General features: G+C 38.9%; 1 long non-coding RNA gene across 1 annotated transcript; it reads right to left on the minus strand.

Annotated features, from left to right (window-relative positions):
• Window positions 1-2,849: 2,849 nt before the first annotated feature.
• LOC133486597 (uncharacterized) lies at window positions 2,850-8,255 on the minus strand. Its single transcript, XR_009791076.1, has 3 exons — window positions 8,148-8,255; window positions 8,029-8,062; window positions 2,850-4,268 (listed from the first exon to the last, which is right to left on the minus strand). It is a non-coding gene; the product is annotated as an uncharacterized LOC133486597 (long non-coding RNA).
• Between the last annotated feature and the right edge of the window lie 8,906 nt (window positions 8,256-17,161).

Here is a 17,161-nt window from a genome sequence, read left to right on the forward strand (position 1 = left end):
GCACCTGGACTCCTCCTAACGTGTCACACCTGCACTTCTCCGTTGAGCATCTTCCTTCTTGGTCCTCACTTGGGGGCTTGATACACCTGCCTGGTGGATTTCAGAAGCCTAGCAGCTGGGAGAGTAGCATCATGCATGCTTAATTAGGATGAGCACGAACTATGCAAGGGTAGGGACTGCCAGTATTTAACGCATAGTATTATATTGTGTGAAAATTTGTGGAGGTATTGTAAATAAAATGTTTTTTTTTTGTAATGGATATTTCACAATGGCAAAATAAAAGGTACTTTGCTTTTTTGTTTTAGGTATTTTTTTGCTTTCATTTGGTGCATTACAGTTTCTTCATACTGCAGTGTATCATCAACTTGATTTAATGAGCATATTTAACAAGAGGATGGTATGAGGAGATACCGTTTGGTCAATATTGCACACTTTTTATCCAGTCAATGGAGTATATTCCAATGAGCCACTGTCGAGTGTTTTTGTTTTAAAAAAAAAAATCATATAGTGATTTTTAAAACCCAAAGGTATTTATTAAATGATAGAAAGAAAAGGACATCCAATAGTTACAAGTCAGCATATATTTAAAGGATTGTTTTTTTACCCCAGCTTTTATTAACCACTTACTTCAGGGCAGGCTGTTTAAATCTCTACTAGTAGTTTTGCAATGCTTCAGCACTGCAGCTGGTTGATAATTGCAAAAGGGCAGCATAGTAAAAAATTCCTAAAGAAGTGTTGTCTAATAACAAAGTTGCATACAAACATTTTGCTGGAATTAAAGAAAGATACATTAGATGCTTCTGTCAGCTGAGATGTGATAACCTGTTTAAAAATAATAATAATTTTTTTTTAAAATGTATTTGTCAACTTTCCACAAAAAATACACAATCAATTTCCATGAAACTAGAACCCAATACATTTTGGTGAATGTCTGGACACAAATATAGAATTCTCAAATGAGTCATTGTCTATGAAAAAGAAAGTAGCCTTCTTGCTGGACAGACAAAATTACCAAAATGTTTCGTGATCCAAAATGGTCCTGTCATCTTACACCGTACTCCACGTACGACACATATAGACACGACACATATCATTCGTTATACTCAGTTAAGCTTGTTGTTTATGATGTGTTTTAATGACAGGATTTCATGTTGTTAATTGACAAATCTAAATTGCCCGTAGGTGTGAATGTGAGTGCGAATGGTTGTTTGTTTGTATGTGCCCTGCGATTGGCTGGCAACCAGTTCAGGGTGTACCCCGCCTACTACCCGATGATAGCTGGGATAGGCTCCAGCACGCCCGCGACCCTAGTGAGGAGAAGCGGCTCAGAAAATGGAGGGATAGATGCATGGATTTCATGTTGCACCAGAACTTATCAGGACAATGTGTTTGTGTGGGCCTTCAAAATGATGGCCATTCATTGAAGGCCATCTTTATTGCCTCATTTTTGTCAGAGGAGAAAGTGATGCTCGCCAGAATGTGGTCAGACAAACAAACACAAACACAGTCCTTGACTATTTTTCCCACTTTTGTTAACAGTTCAACCTTGGTGGAGGTGTGTATGCTTTACATCTAATTCTGAATCAAGGCCGTAGAGGCTAGAAACCACATAACTCTATAAGAAAGTAAGAATCGGCATGATAAAGCGGGTGTGTCCGTCTATAATTATGGTATTCATGAAAAGATTAAATGAGTGCTGACTAAATCTGTAGCTCCAGGCATAATCAAGAGCTTCTGACCCCTGACTATCTGGAGGATACAGCTAACATACCAAAGTTTTGCTGCTTTTCTTTCTTTTTTTTTTTGTCACCCCAACAGTCAGGACTGAGGGAATGAAGTGCATCGATTGCTTGTGATTATTAACTAGACTGAGATAAGCCCTCTCCTTATTATGCAGATTACTGAGGCTCCCCGCTCCAGCATGTTGTACAGATGCACGGGAGCAGATGCTCTTACAGATGGTGGGTACACGGATCTATCATTATGCCTCCATTGTCTCCACTTCAATTGTTTGAGGGACAACAGAACTGCATCAAAGAGGAATCCAACTGCAATGAATTAAGAAAGGGAAAGAAAAACAATCAAGCAAATTTATACACCGGAGGCCACAGAATGGAGAGGAGCGTGAAGCCGAAGCCACTTCTTACATACAAGCATGGAGTCGCCCAGTCATGTATACTGCACCCAAATCTGTTGGATGCAGCACTGTGCACCAGACATATGTTGCTGTTTCATAAACAACTGCAAATTAATTCAGTAGAACCATATTAATTCAAATGTGGGGGAAAGTGCTTCTTGAAGGTGCACAGTGAAATTTACAATCTTTCCTTTTTTCTCCAAAAGTCATTTTGAAAAATACATCTAGAGTCAATATCACCATAAGGTGCCTTTGAGGCTTCCCCATTTCAACCCCCAAACTCTATATTCATTGTATTAAGTAGACGTTATGTTCTTTGAAATGCATATTGGTCAAAACCCACACTTTTTTTTTTAATAAATAAATTAACTTCAAGCAGACAATGCACATACACATTGTTAAATATTTGGCTTCGCTGATAGGGTGGACATTTTAATGAGCGCATGTTGGACCGTCACTTAACATTCTTATTTAGTTAGCTAACTGTGTAATGTTGAACAAATATCATTTGTCACTTAACATTCTTATTTAGTTAGCTAACTGTGTAATGTTGAACAAATATCATTTGAATTTCTGAAATATTAACGAATATTTAACAATAAAAGAGTGGACATGTTAAGCTTGACAACATCCAATCACCCGCATAATATAATGAAAATTATATATACATATATACACACACATATGAACATGGCTTAAACCAAACCCCATAATCACTTTGACATTTTGGTAAATTTATTCTCGTTTTTTGTGGCAAAATATATCGTTTACGGTACAGTATATCATGCTTTAGAGAGTCTTTCTGAGGCAGGAAATGGCTGTTTTTGGAGTGGGTTTTCTATTTGTGACCTCCAAGGTGGTGTTTTATCTGTTTTGTTTTGTTTTTTTTAACAATGTATTACTACACTTGTGTGCAATCACGGACAACCGCAGTGAGTGAAATGCATCAAGCTCATGACAATGGTGCCCTTAAAAGGAACCTCTGAACCACTGCCACTGCTGCTTATGCACTCCTGGGATAAGGACACGAGTAGCTCCTCTGATCTAACATGACGTTTAACTCCAGAGAATTACACGCTCACATTATAAAAAGAGAAGGTCACACGCAGACTTGTAAATCACGATGGAAGTCTAACACTTTCAGACTGACTGCAAGAGCTTGCGTGACTTAAAAACAGAGAGAACAATGCACAGCCTTATTGGACACGCTCAGAAGCTCGTGAGGAAATATTATTATTATCACAAATAAATCATTTTGAATATGAACATTGAGCTTCAATATTTACCGTCAGTGTCCAATGAATAAGCACGTGTTTGTAATGCATTTATTGTTTTCATCGGAATATTTGGTGATACAGTGAACGGTTTACTAATAATTAATTCACATTCTGGTGTTTTTTTTCTTGTGGAACATATCCTCAACTATTGGCTGAAAACCTTATCTTTTCACTTTTTTTTTTTTTTTATGCCCTAAGATGCCATAAAATGGCCCCGACATCCAGTCTAGGAGGAAACTAGTAATTGGTGTTATGGAAATAGGTTAGAATAAGCTCGACTGAGAGATTAAAATCTTTGCATGTCAGGGAGGAGCTAAGTTTATATGTTAGTGTAGGAGAGTCTTTGTCACGTGTATGTTTTGTTTTGTAAGCCTATTTGTAAACCATTCATGTTTACGGGTAATGTTGTAAAATGAGTTTGAAATTACACTAAATTGTTTTGTGATGTAGTATATTTAGAGTTTAAACGATTAATAGAAGCAATTATAAACATTTTTAACGGGTGCATCAATTACTGACTGTTTTTCGTTGTTCACAGTCCCGTTCCTCTTGTTCCTAACTCAAAACACAAGCTTAATGCAAAGTGCATTGAATAGACTCTACAATTGTACTGTTGAGGAAGCAGAAAACAAGATGAACAATAAATATTGTTCTTGCTGTTTTGAAATCAAAAATCCTTTCCTTCGGTCATGTGTCATGGGTGGATACATTGAGCTCTTGTCAGAGCACAAAGCTCCCCTTAGAAGTCCACGTTGGCCTGTCTGTTGTTAGGACGTGCAGGTCCACATGGGGCCACATTTGATTGGAAAGCCCAAAGGGAGGCGTTCCACCAGTCACAGGGGCATTGTTAGTGCCTGCAAAATGGCCAGAGAAGAATGACTGATTATGCAACCACAGCCAGGGTTACTAATAGGAATTCTATTTGAATTTCTAACATAACAGATGTTTGCTGGGCACCTCCATGGAGCACACACACACACAGTTATGCTAATTCGCCAGTGTTTCCCCTCAACTTAGCTCACAGTCATTAGAGCACACAACTAGCTGGGATCCCTCTGTCAAACTAATAATTGGCCATTATTGATATTAATTAACATTTTTGCTCTCTGTGTCCTTTTTGACCCACTATCTGTTAGTAAATCCAGTTACTGGGCCCTATTAGGGCAATAAAAACCACAGGACTCTGTGGTAGTGGCAAGCCATTTATCAGAAAGAGAACATAAAGCCAATTAGGAAAGGGTGCAGACAGTTGTCTTCATTCTGCACTGACTACTTCTTGATCTCCATTATAAATTGCTAATAGGACAGATACTGGTTAGCAAAGGAGGACGAGTGAAGGGGTGTTTCCATTGCTCACTCCCCCCGTGATGACAGGCGAAAGAGACCAGTAATAGTATCTGTTTGATGAGGCTAAACCATCATCTACTGCTGTTTTTCCCCTTTGGTCGTTTGTGTTCAGGAGGATCTCGACCTATGTAGCCTCAAACGTGTGCAATTGGCGAAAATGACAAAGATTCGGGGGGAAAATATACCTCAAAAGTGGCACAAACACATAAAGGATGAACTGTCATCACATTGACCTGATGCAAAATGTCAGCGTATCAGACCAGATTTTGGTTCAGGGAGCATACTAGAATTATAATCTGTGCATGTGTTTTTCTTGTTCTTTGGCCTCAAGTAGGGTTTGGCCCACCGCACACCGAGCGACGCGACCGGACGCAACTGAACACGCAGTTGTGCAACCAGTTTTCATGAATGACACACCGTCAACAACTACTTTTGCTATGATTCAAAATTTTTATCGCAGGCGCAGATGTAGCAGCCAATTAAACAATGCCATGCTGTAATTGCGCTTTCACAACAAAAAAGATGTTTTCAGATATGAAGCAACATCCAGCCTGCCGCCGCCAAGCCTTGCCAATGCAGTGAAACCAGTATACTGTATATACTGTTTATTGTGTTTTACAAATATACTTAATTTTTTTTTATCAATTTATTGTATCTGCACCTGTGGCTCCATTGAGCTATATCCACACAGATGTACTCACAATGCCACAAAAACTCTGCTCGATACCACACAAGCATCAACACATTTAGAATCTCCCGTGAGGAGAAGCACGACAGAAAATGGATTCAAACAATCAGAAATTCGTTTGAGTTAGCTGTTAGGGCCAGCCACTAATTAGCAAGCGACTTGCCAACAGGCTGCTATACATCAAACCCCCGCGATTCGTTGAGGACAGGGACCGAGCCCTGCCAAGAATAGCGCCAATTATTCACGGATGTTTGCAAAAAATGGACGCAGCCCCAACAAAAGGGGTTTTTAATTGGGTATAGATGCCACAAGGTGGTGGCAAAGCACTTCAAAAGGAAAGGATCATATAGCAGCAACACCATTGCTTCTAGCATGTACATAAAAATTAACCCATGTTACATAAATGACATTTGTCAGTAATTGAAGTCACCACAAACACACCACCTTCGCGTGAGGCTTAGTAGCATATAGTAGTTAGCATACTAGCTTGAAGAACACACTAGCACAAACCAACGTGACATCACACATTAGCAAACAAATATGCACATGAGCACTTCAGATAAACGGGATTAAGTCATTAAGATCACCTTTTGGCCTATAGAAGTTATGCTGGTTAACTTAATTTCTATGCGCAACAGTTCATGTTAAAATGTTTCCAAAACGATAAATTTCTCATTCATCATTAAAGTTAAGAGTGATTTTAACACTTTATCATCATGGGCAAAATTATCCTTACATGTGTATGGCTGATGAGAAAATTAAAAAATGGTGACGGTTGATTCTGGAACAAATTAATTCAACCTACATTATTTCTGATGGGAACAATGAATTTAAAATCTGCAACACGTCGCTGGTCAACCAGCTTACAACAATGGATTGTGTTCAACCTTTAAGGTTCTACTGTATTTCCAGCGTAATGCAGGTCAATTGCATCGATTGTTCTCAAACAACACTATTTCAGCAAGCTGCTCAAATATTGGTGGGCCATCTTCTAAAAGCAAATAACTGGTGCTCTCGTTGCTATTATGATGCAATGAGCATCGGAAACAGTGTACAGCACAGCTTTATGGGCTCAGATCAAGAAATCCTAATAGGTGTATATTGACTAGTTTATTTTCCCCAAAACTCCAAGGGCACTGGTGCTTTCTGGAAAATATATCAAAGAGGCTATCAACAACGCTCGGGTCTTGGGTGTAAAATCAATAGTGAGCCATAGACGGCTTGAGTTTTCACACTTCTCTCTCATTTAAAAAAGGCTTATTATAGGTGCCATGATGCCTATAGAGACCCGTGAGATTGTTGTACGTTCTTGTGCTCTTAATTCATACTAACCTAATGTGAGTTGACATTGGTGAATACACAGTAGGCTTTCGCCTTGATAACAGCTTATTTGTAGTCGGTAGTTTTGTGGAACAAAGGGTGGGAGGACAAAGAAAAGGTCATGACGTGAAGCAGGTTGCCAAATGTAATCTCAGCAAATTACAACTTTGGTTAGTGCTCCCTAAATCCAGATGCTCCCGCAATGGCGAGGGTTTATGACGAGAGGTATAGCAGCAGTAGTACCGTAAATGGGCAACTACTTAACAGCCTAGATCCAAGTGTAAAGGCTTTTTCCCCAGTGCATTTCTCCAACAACCCAATTACCACTTTCATCATCAATCATGAGCATTATTTATTTAGTAAAATGAATTTCTAATTAATAACTGATGAGCATTATGGCCTTTAAGACTGTAAAGCAATTAATTACGGTTGGCAACAGGGAATATTCCAGTAAAGCACACAGTTGCAGTACAAACAGGCTAATAATGTCCAGAAAGATGAGGCTTTCGAATGTTTTTATACCTTTACTGAGATAATTACATTCCTTAATGTTGTCTGGGGTATGTCCTGCTGCGGCAGTATTTTGTATTATATTTTCCTAAATGTCATCTTTGAGGTTCCGCACTGCCACCATCTTTTTTCACTGTGTTGCTCTAGATTTTTGACTTTACAGAGTGCAAGAGGGCCTGGAGAGCAGTTATGGCCCAAATATAGCTATAAATCCTCGATAATATACACTCGGTTTGACTTTTATGTGACGAGCATCACGCGTTAAAACATCAAGGACACTAGGAAGATTGCCATTTGTAAGGTTTCTTGAAGAAATTTCGCCTCGCAATCTGAAAAAAAAAAAAAAAAAAAAAGTGCACCGAGTGGAGGTTCTACTACTTGCCAATCATAGTTAAAATCGAGCATGAATGATCCTATTTTCAGCCTTGTATTAATTCAATCAATATGCATATGTATATGTATGTATATTACAGGATGTAAAGAGAGCGGCAACAACAACTACAGCTAGCAACAAGCTTTAAAAATAAGACAAAATCTAGCCAGTGCCTAATTACTGTATGCCTAACAAAACAACAAGGCATAATATTGACACAAACCTGACCCAAGTGATGATTCCTTTCATAACATCAATTAGCTATGATGCAAAGTGCATTAAAAGAATAGAGTACTGTACTACTACTGTATTTGTTATGAATACAAATCTATGGTAAATAAATGATACACTGCTAGCATACACGTGTCCTACTTACGTGGCTTGTCGTACCCAAGGAGTGGTCTAAATTCCTGAAATGGTAAGAGTCCGTCCGACATAAGATAAACTTCTTACAACTATAAGGAGGAAATACTTTTACCAAACGTCATTTCTTACCTAGTCCGTTCCTCGTCGTTGTTCTTGCTGTCCCCAGGCCATCTTTTCTGCTCTTTTCCAATTCGTGACATCACACCAGAATAAGCTAACACATAAGCAACGTTAGCTGCTTTTATTCAATCAAATAATTTTATAACACAGCAGAACGACATTAAAAAAAGAATAAGTAATTATCTCCCTTACATTTAATGTCACCTATTTAACCGTTAGTTCTTCATTGTTTAATTATGTATTGATTCTTTATGATGTATTTAATAGGGTAAATTATTATTATTTATTCAAAATCTTGCAAATGGGTTTGCATTGATTAATGTGTTTTTAAATATTGTACTTTATTGTATCTGTTATGGCTCATGTATTTAAAATTATGGCCTGTCATAATATGTACTGAAAATTGTTTAAATAAAGTTTTAAAATTTAAATTAGCTGCTAGCTGCCAAACATTTCACTTTAAAACCAGCAAACTTTTTGCGAATTGGGAGTTTATTATTAATCTGTACAAGGTCTTGCAAATGAGTTTGAATTGATCAGGGTATTTTCTATCCTTTTACATTATTGTATCTGTTACAATGGTCAAGATTGTATTGTCTGACATAATACTGTATGAACTGTAAATTATTTATATATTTTTTTTTTATTAAATAACACTAGCTGCTTACACCACTGCCACTTTAAAAACATAACTTTTTTTATTGGGTGGTTATTATTAATCTATTCAAGATGACATAATACGTAACAAACTGTCTAAATAAACTTTTCAGAACATTGGAGAACATAATGTAGATTTGGAGACTAGCAATCCTAATTAAAATTTGGTATATATTTTAAAATTATTATATACAGAGAAATTGTTCGATATTTAATTTATTGTATAGTTGATTATTGATGAAAAAAATGGTAAGCCGACATCTAAAATATTTTAGAGCATTTAGCCTGACTATATTTATATATGCTGTGAAAATATTTGTCCTGGTTGTCTTAATACAATAACAGCATGCATCAGTTAATTGGATAACTGGCCCTTGCAATAGTGACTGTACTACGTGGCAGCTGATAACATCGACAAATAATTGTATCTCATCCGTTTTGTGAGCGGGTTACACAAGCTTGGTTGAACAGAGCTTGCTGCGGGGGGGGGGGGGGGGGGGGGAAGTCCTCCAAAGTCAGCAGGTGAGCTTAATATGCATTATTTCTCTCTTTTTGACGCTGACAGCTCACCACTAAAGCCTACCATGTGTCATCATTCAGCAAAGATGTGGCTTATCCTATCAGCGTCCTTGTATGCACATCTTCAACGTTATCCACACACACACATACACACACCGAAAGCTCTCATCTCTCTATGTGCTAAAGTGTTGTGATTGATTTGTCTTGCAGGCTCCCTCTCTTTTCCCTCCCCTTTTCCATTTAAGCGAAATAATGTATGGAAGCAATCTGCCAAGAGACATTTTGGAAAATCTATTTGGAATCATTTCTGCTGAAGCCCGGGCACTTTGTCTTCTTATGGCGAGAGGAGCAAAGTATAATTGTCTGCAGTCTAGTAAAAACACAGTATAACTGCCATCACACTTGACTGAGCTTATGGCCCGCTCGTCCCATGGCCTCTAGAAGATAGAGCTGTTAATGTTGCCTTTTATTTTAGAGGATATGTCTCTTGTATGCCAGATTTATACCATGATACAGCAATTTTTTTTCCAAACAGATGGATAATGGTGTCACTAGCAAAAAAAAAAAAAAAAGAAAGAAAGAAAGATATTTTTTTTATATATGGATTTCAGAACATATTGTTTAGATAGGAGGCTGTTTGGAGCAGCTCTGCCTGCGCTTTTCTCTCTTTATCTCTCTAATCTCGCCTGTATTGGATTTGATCATTTTTGTTTGAGGGAGCAAAATGTGCTTGTAATGGCTTCCTAATAGCAAACGCCGGGGATACAAATCCAGGAAAGGCTGTTGTGCAGCGGTTCCATGAGCACCGCTGATTTATCGAGGTCTTTATGACAGAAAGGAAAATGATGTGCTGCAGGTATAAATCAGGTAAGGAGTAGGAAATTGAACTTAGATATCATCTTGTCAGATGCTTAATGCTCTTCCTCCTGTCACATTCGATAGGACCAATTTGGAGAATCCTGCCGAGGTAAAAAGAAGACAATTAACAATGACAGAGTGGTAATAGATGGAGCCATAAAATGAACCTGCTGCCTGCAGGATGCTTTGTATGATTTCCACATGAGCTACTTATGAAGCAGCGGCTCACCTCCCGTCTTCCTTATCCCGCTTGTGTTTCTGTAACCCTTCATAGTACACGGAACCATAATGGGTAACCTCAACTTCAGTTGAAATGACCGCCACATGCCTTACCATTAGTGGTACCATTTCTACCGGCCAGTCAATGGAGACAGCAGACAGGTAATGATAATAATGAAAATGTCTAAATATACTGTAATGACAGAAACGTGTACTGATGTATCCATTAAGCCACCATAGGTGTGAATACTGTTTTTGTTGTTGTTGTTAGTATGCCCTATGACTGACTGACAGTACGAAAAAATAAATAATTCATATGCATCCGTTCTTCTTCTATAGCCTCATTAGGGTCGCAGGCAATGTTGGGAAAGTTCATTTTCCACACGAGCTACAGGTAGTTCAAAGTTCAATTCACCGTTCCAAAAATGAAATAGTTCAGTTCAAAGTTCATTATTTAAAATGTTGAACTAAGTTCACTGTTCTCAAAAATTAACTAGTTCATAGTTTTGTTTTTTTCAAATACTGTATGTTGCTGACTATCAAAATCTTGGCATTTCTTTTGCCCACTTTTTCCACCCATTCAGTCTACACGAGTAAGCTGCAGCTTTCACCTACAATTTCAAAAACAGGAGTAAAAACTTGCTTGAATGGTCTTTTTAAAAAAATGAGGAATTAAAACAAAAACAGGACTTTGTCCTTAATGTGCAAACATAAACACGGAACACAGTATGACAGGAACGATTCCCATTTACGGAGTGTCCCTGAACGCACCTCGCTGATGTGAAAATGAATGAGAGCCACACTCAATCGGTTGCCAAACACAGCGCTAATCCCCCGACATATGAAGTCTCATACATAGTGTGTTCAGACAGGCTCAGTACTGGAAGTCCCAAACAAAACCTGTCAATCTTGAATGAAAATGAGAAATTGTTCGAAAACTGTTCTTTGACACCAGAATGAGCGCATTCTCAATAACGTTCATCAGGCAGAAAAGAACTAAATTCAGTTCACGTTCGCCCAAAATATGAACGAGTTCATCGTTCATTGAACTCGTTCATCGTTCATTGAACTTGTTCATCGTTCATTGAACTCGTTCATCGTTCATTGAACTCGTTCAGGTAGTCTCTTGAGCTCTAGACTATCCCAGCAGACTTTGGGTGAGAGGTAGGGACACACTGGGCTGGTTGCCAGATCAGCCAATCACAGAGCACATCTAAACAAACAACCATTTACACTGATAGTGACTCTTGTGGAAAATTAAGTCTACAATGAACATCATGTGCCTGTTTTTGTAATGTAGGAGGAAGCCCGAGCACCTGGAGACAACCCAGGCAATCACGGGGAGAACATGCAAACTCCACACAGGAAGGTCTTAGCCAAGATTTGAACCCAAACCTCAGTAGTGCGAGGCAGACCAGTAGGTTACTGTGCTGCCCTCTATGATTGATGTAATGATTTAAAAAGTTAATGAATTTCTAATGTACAATAATAATTTGGAAAACCAATTTTCCACATACATTTTCAATGAGTCGGTATGATGGTTAGCATGTCTACCTCACACACAGAAAGTTCCATTCTCGGCTTGTCACTCTTTGAGTGCAGTTTGCATGTTCTCTCTTTGCTTGAGTGGGTTTTGTCCGACTTCGTCCCACATTCCAAAAACATGCATGTCAGGTTAATTGAAGACTTTAATTGTCCAAAGGTGTGAATGTGACTATGAATGGTTGTTTGTCTCTATGTGCTCTGTGATTGACTGTCCACTTTCCTGCTCAAAGTCAGCTTTGGTTCTCTCCTGTGACCCTTAACAGGGATAAACCATTGAAAATTGATGGATGAATGAATGGACACAATAAACCACTACAAAAATAAAGCACTAAAACAGGTGCGGAGTCTCATGTTAAGTTGAAAGCCAAAGAATAAAAATGGGTCTTGTTCCACGGCATGGGACCAGCAACAGAAAAAACTGCATCCCATGTGAGTTTACGCCTAGACCTTGGTACCTCGTGAATCAGCTTGCTGGGTGATCTGAGGCATCTGACAGGAGCGTGGTGATGGCATAGCTGAGAAAAGTAAGGCGTGGCAAGACCATTTAGAGATTTCAAAGTGGATAAAAGGATCAAATGAATTCAAAAATGCACAGGCAGCCAGTTGAGGGAAGCCAGAATCGGAGTAATGTGCTCCCTCTTATGTGCTCCTGTTAAGAGGCGACTCCAACTGAGCCAACTGGAGATGTTTAATGGTGGACTGGCTGACTCCAAAATAAAGTCCACTGCAACAATCCAGATGAGATGTAATGAAGGCATGGAATACTAACTGCTGTATACTATATATATGGTCAAAAAATTTAAAGGAGGCCGAAAACCTTTGCACATCCATATTTCATTACAATGTAATAATTTTCAGAACTTCTTTGACTCTATTTTTCCGCACTGATTGGCTGGGAAAACTCCCGCCTCCCGCCCGAAAGTCTGCGGGGAGAAACGCTATAAAATCAAGTGAATAAACTGTTGGGAATAGATTGACACAATTTCACGGAACAAATATTAGAATTTAATTCGTAAATGTGGTTTGGTGCTTCTGATAGTATTTAGGCCGAGAAGGCCTTGCTAGCCTAGCACCGATGGCTCACCACTGCACAACACCAAACCTTTCGTAAAACTACAAAATGAATCCCGAAACAGTGTTGCATCCTAAAGTATCTCAAATGTGAGCACGCTTCAAAAGATCATTTCACACACCCATGCAGTGAGATTAGTTTGTAATACAAGTGCATTCTCTCAGTTCAGTACATAATTACAATGCAGTGACATATTGTTTACAGTAATAATTGTCAAATGGAGATGTCATCGCTCTTGCGTTGTAATGACCACAAGACAGGACAGACAATGACAATGCTTCCTGATCCCTGAATGTCATTCTGCTACATTAACAGTGTTTTATCATGCATTTGTCATTTGACAGAATGTTTTGTTGTTGTTTTTTTTCCAAAATGAATCCAATCCAATCTGCTCACAGAGCATTTAAATGGCTTGACTTTCCCAAGTTAATTTCTCGGAAGTGGCTGATGACCTTTTGTGCCGAGCTTTTTGTCAAGTGGCAATCGAGGAGCAAGCGAGTGAGAGTCAGCACAATAATGGGCCCGGCTGCTCGGAACCATCACCCCTTCAGTGCTCATCAAGGCCAGCTCTTGTGTACTCTAATGTGGTTTTAATGCTGCTCTCAAGGAGATGCTGCTCTTATTACGGTGTAATGATGCTGTTGTCGAGAGCCGTCGTTACGTCTAATATCGCAAATGCGTTAACTGCGTCCGTGACACTCATCTCACCATTTAGCACACCGCCTCCATCATGACTTTTGTTGTTTGCTACTTAATGATTGGAAGAATCAAGGAAAATCTTTAAAAGCCTCCTTTGGCTGATATGGTCTTTTTTTCGTATTCAGTACAGTAGATAGAGCATAACGATAAAGGTCTCTGCTGAGATAAGGGGAGAATTTTTAAAGTGCTCTCACTCAGGGGCAGCAAATGGAAAAGTGACAAGCCTGGTGCACTTGTCTATTTTACTTATTCGGGGCCTCTGTTTCATATTCCGCTTCGCACGGCGGGCTTATTTTCCTCCGGGGTTCAGGAGGGTGCGCTCTTTCATTTCTTCAGAAAATTGTTTCGCAGGATTTCAATCTTTGGCTGCAAGATATGACAGAACACAATATCAAGAATGCTTATGTTTCTTATCTGCCATTTTTTCTGGGTATAAATAAAAGATCAGTATAAATTTCAGTCAAGTGGCCTCCAATGCGCGTGTGAGAGATGGGAGTGAAATAGAACTATGAACCTTGGACGGCTCCTCTGTGCCTTTTCATTGCTTTTACAAAATTACCTCACCACTGGGGCTTTGTATTTCATTTGTTTCAAGTGTGAAGATCTGTTAGTGATGCCATGATGGACACTCTGATTAAAGAGGTTTTAAGGGCAGTTTTTTTCATTAGCAGACATTGACACAAAATATATTTTTAAACTACTGTATATTGAAGTTGCAGCCACATTCCCTTCCCCTCCCAATTGCTTTGAATTTTGTAAATTTCGGTTTTTTTGCCACTATTTCCCATGGAACGTTTCGACCGTTGAAAATGACGGCAATTTTGCAACAGCAATTTGATTTACAATTTTGATTGACCGAGCAATCAGTCATAGAACAGTATTCATTTAAAACTATGTTTATTGTGGTGCTTGTAGTTTGTACCTTACACAGAAGGGTATTTGTATGTTGGTTGCCTCGTTTGGCAACACCAGTCAACATATTGTAATTGGCCAACTGTATGATGCAGTGTCAATCAAAACGTTTTTAAAGGTATTTTTTCAAACATCTCTGGTGTTGCATCTCATTTGAAAAGTGATCTTTTAACGGAAGCAATGACATCTATGACAAGAGGCAGAAATGTAACACCAAGCCCAAAACAATCATTTCAGTCACTTTCACAGTGCACTAAAAATGACACGCATGCACATGTGCAGCCTGTGTATGGTGGAACAACCTCCCAGTGGTGTGAAAACATTGTCCCATTGATGTCCCATTTTTTTCCCCCGTTCGACTCCTGTCAGAGGTCAACCCCAAACAGCATGCGGTGGAATCAGGCGTTACTGTGGATGTCACATTGATGCATTACAAGGCCCCGTAGGTCACATCTCTGTAAACATACATTATCAAAACCCATAGAAGATGCAGGGCGTTGACCTCCCCCATAGTTTACAGTGCATGTTGAGGGGAAGGGGGTCAGGCGGTGGCAGCAGAACGACTTTGTAGCTGCAATGACTTTCTGGTTGCAAATGAAGAGGGTCAAGCAATCAAGACTGGTCGGGCTCGGTGTCAACACCATTATGTTACGCTGTCTGAAATGATCAATGAGCTAAAATAAAATGATCACAAGCTAAAATTGGCCAGCTAATGAAAATGGACTGCTTAAACATTGGCAGTGAGGAGCTGAAACAGGGCAGCAATTTGTAAAGCCTGACACACGTATGGAGTACACACGAGCTGATGTAATCACAGCTATTTACATACCCTTACCTTTTTCTATTCCCCATTTTAATGTTTCTCTTAGAACATGGACCCAATAACTATTTTGCTAGCTAGTAGCATCACTCACACTGTGGCTATTTCGTAATCATTTATCATTGGATCAATGTCAACTCGTGGACCTTCAGTAATAAATAGTGAAACAAATAAATTATATTGTTTTAAAATAAGTGTATTTTATGAAACTATACTAACAAAGCATTTTATGTTCATCCAAGTTGTGATGTGTTGTGAAAACTTTTCATGCCACAGTGCAACCCATCATGCATGGGATATATTGATTTTCTAGTGACCATCAGTTGTTCACTACTTAACGAGATGCAACGTGAGACACATTGAGAGCACTAAACTGGGGATAACCTAGACTCAGTAAACATTGTAACTGCACTACAAAATGGTGAACTATTGGTGGCGCCTCCACTTACGCGCTTAATTCAGTCCATGTCCAGGCTAACAGAAAACACTCGCATCTCATCTTTCCCCATTGAAATGAATGGAAATGCCATTAATCTGTTCCAGCGGCCAACTGTTTTGTAACCTGTGTTTTTAAAAAAATAATAATTTATAAAAATATAATAATAAAATAGACTGTAAATATTTAAACAATTTGTGCAACATGATTCATTGCGTGTCTTCTTCTGGTGTGCAGACCTTGGCTACCAGGAGTTAGTATAATTCATACATAGGACACAAAGGCTAGAGAAAAAAAAAAATCAGGATAACTATATGCCTGTATTATGTCTATCTATAGCTGTGTGTTGCTGCACCATTAGTGTTCAAATATCTTTTCCTTACAGGTTTATAGCACAACATTGGTGCTAGTTTCATTAGCCCGACTATAGCATTTTGTATTGTGTATTAGCATTAAGCTAACAGACTTGTATAAGGCAAAGTTATGATTGGTTTTAATACACAACATAATTCCTTGTTTAATTTGACAGTAAACGCCAACTGGAGTGCCAATTAACAGCTTGAAGCAAGCACAATCTTTTCAAAAGGGGACATATTTTGCCAAATGAACTTTTGCTCGTTTTTGGGATGTAATATTGTCTGTGCGGTGCCTCAGTAAACGTGAAATATGAATTAAAATCATCTACACATTCCTGAGTTCTAGATGTTTTTCTGCTGAGAGGCCGGAAATCAAGTCATTCGAATTCGTCGAGCTTATCTACGTCACGAGCGAAGACCTCCGCCTACCTCCCGAGCCAGCGCTGTCGACACAAGTGGGTCTTCCACATAGAGGCAACCAATCAGAGGAAAGGGGGTGGTCTTAGCCAAATATGGACAAAGCAGATATAAAACTAGGCCAAACAGAAGTAGCTGTTAGTGGCCTTTTGTGAACATTACAAAACCAAGTTTGTTTTTTTTGTCCATGAAATGTACACTTTTATACTAACACCATGGTAGACAGTCACTCTATGTCTAAAGAGCCAAAATGCAGGATTTTTAAGAATTGTTCACCATCTGCTGCTTGTTTTGGAGTGATTTTGAATACACTGCCACCATCCATCACTCATTTCTCAAATTTTTGGTCACAACCCAGACAGAGGAAAAAAAAAAAAATCATCCGAGGAACTTTTCGTACCTCGCAAAATTTGCATATCGGGACACCCTTTAGTCAAGCTTCCACTGCAGTGGATAGTGATTCTGAACACAGCCTGTGAAAATGCATTTGTAGGACTAATATAAACACGTAAA

This window comes from Phyllopteryx taeniolatus, chromosome 12 (assembly GCF_024500385.1).
Source record: "Phyllopteryx taeniolatus isolate TA_2022b chromosome 12, UOR_Ptae_1.2, whole genome shotgun sequence".
Classification (NCBI taxonomy): Eukaryota; Metazoa; Chordata; class Actinopteri; order Syngnathiformes; family Syngnathidae; genus Phyllopteryx; species Phyllopteryx taeniolatus.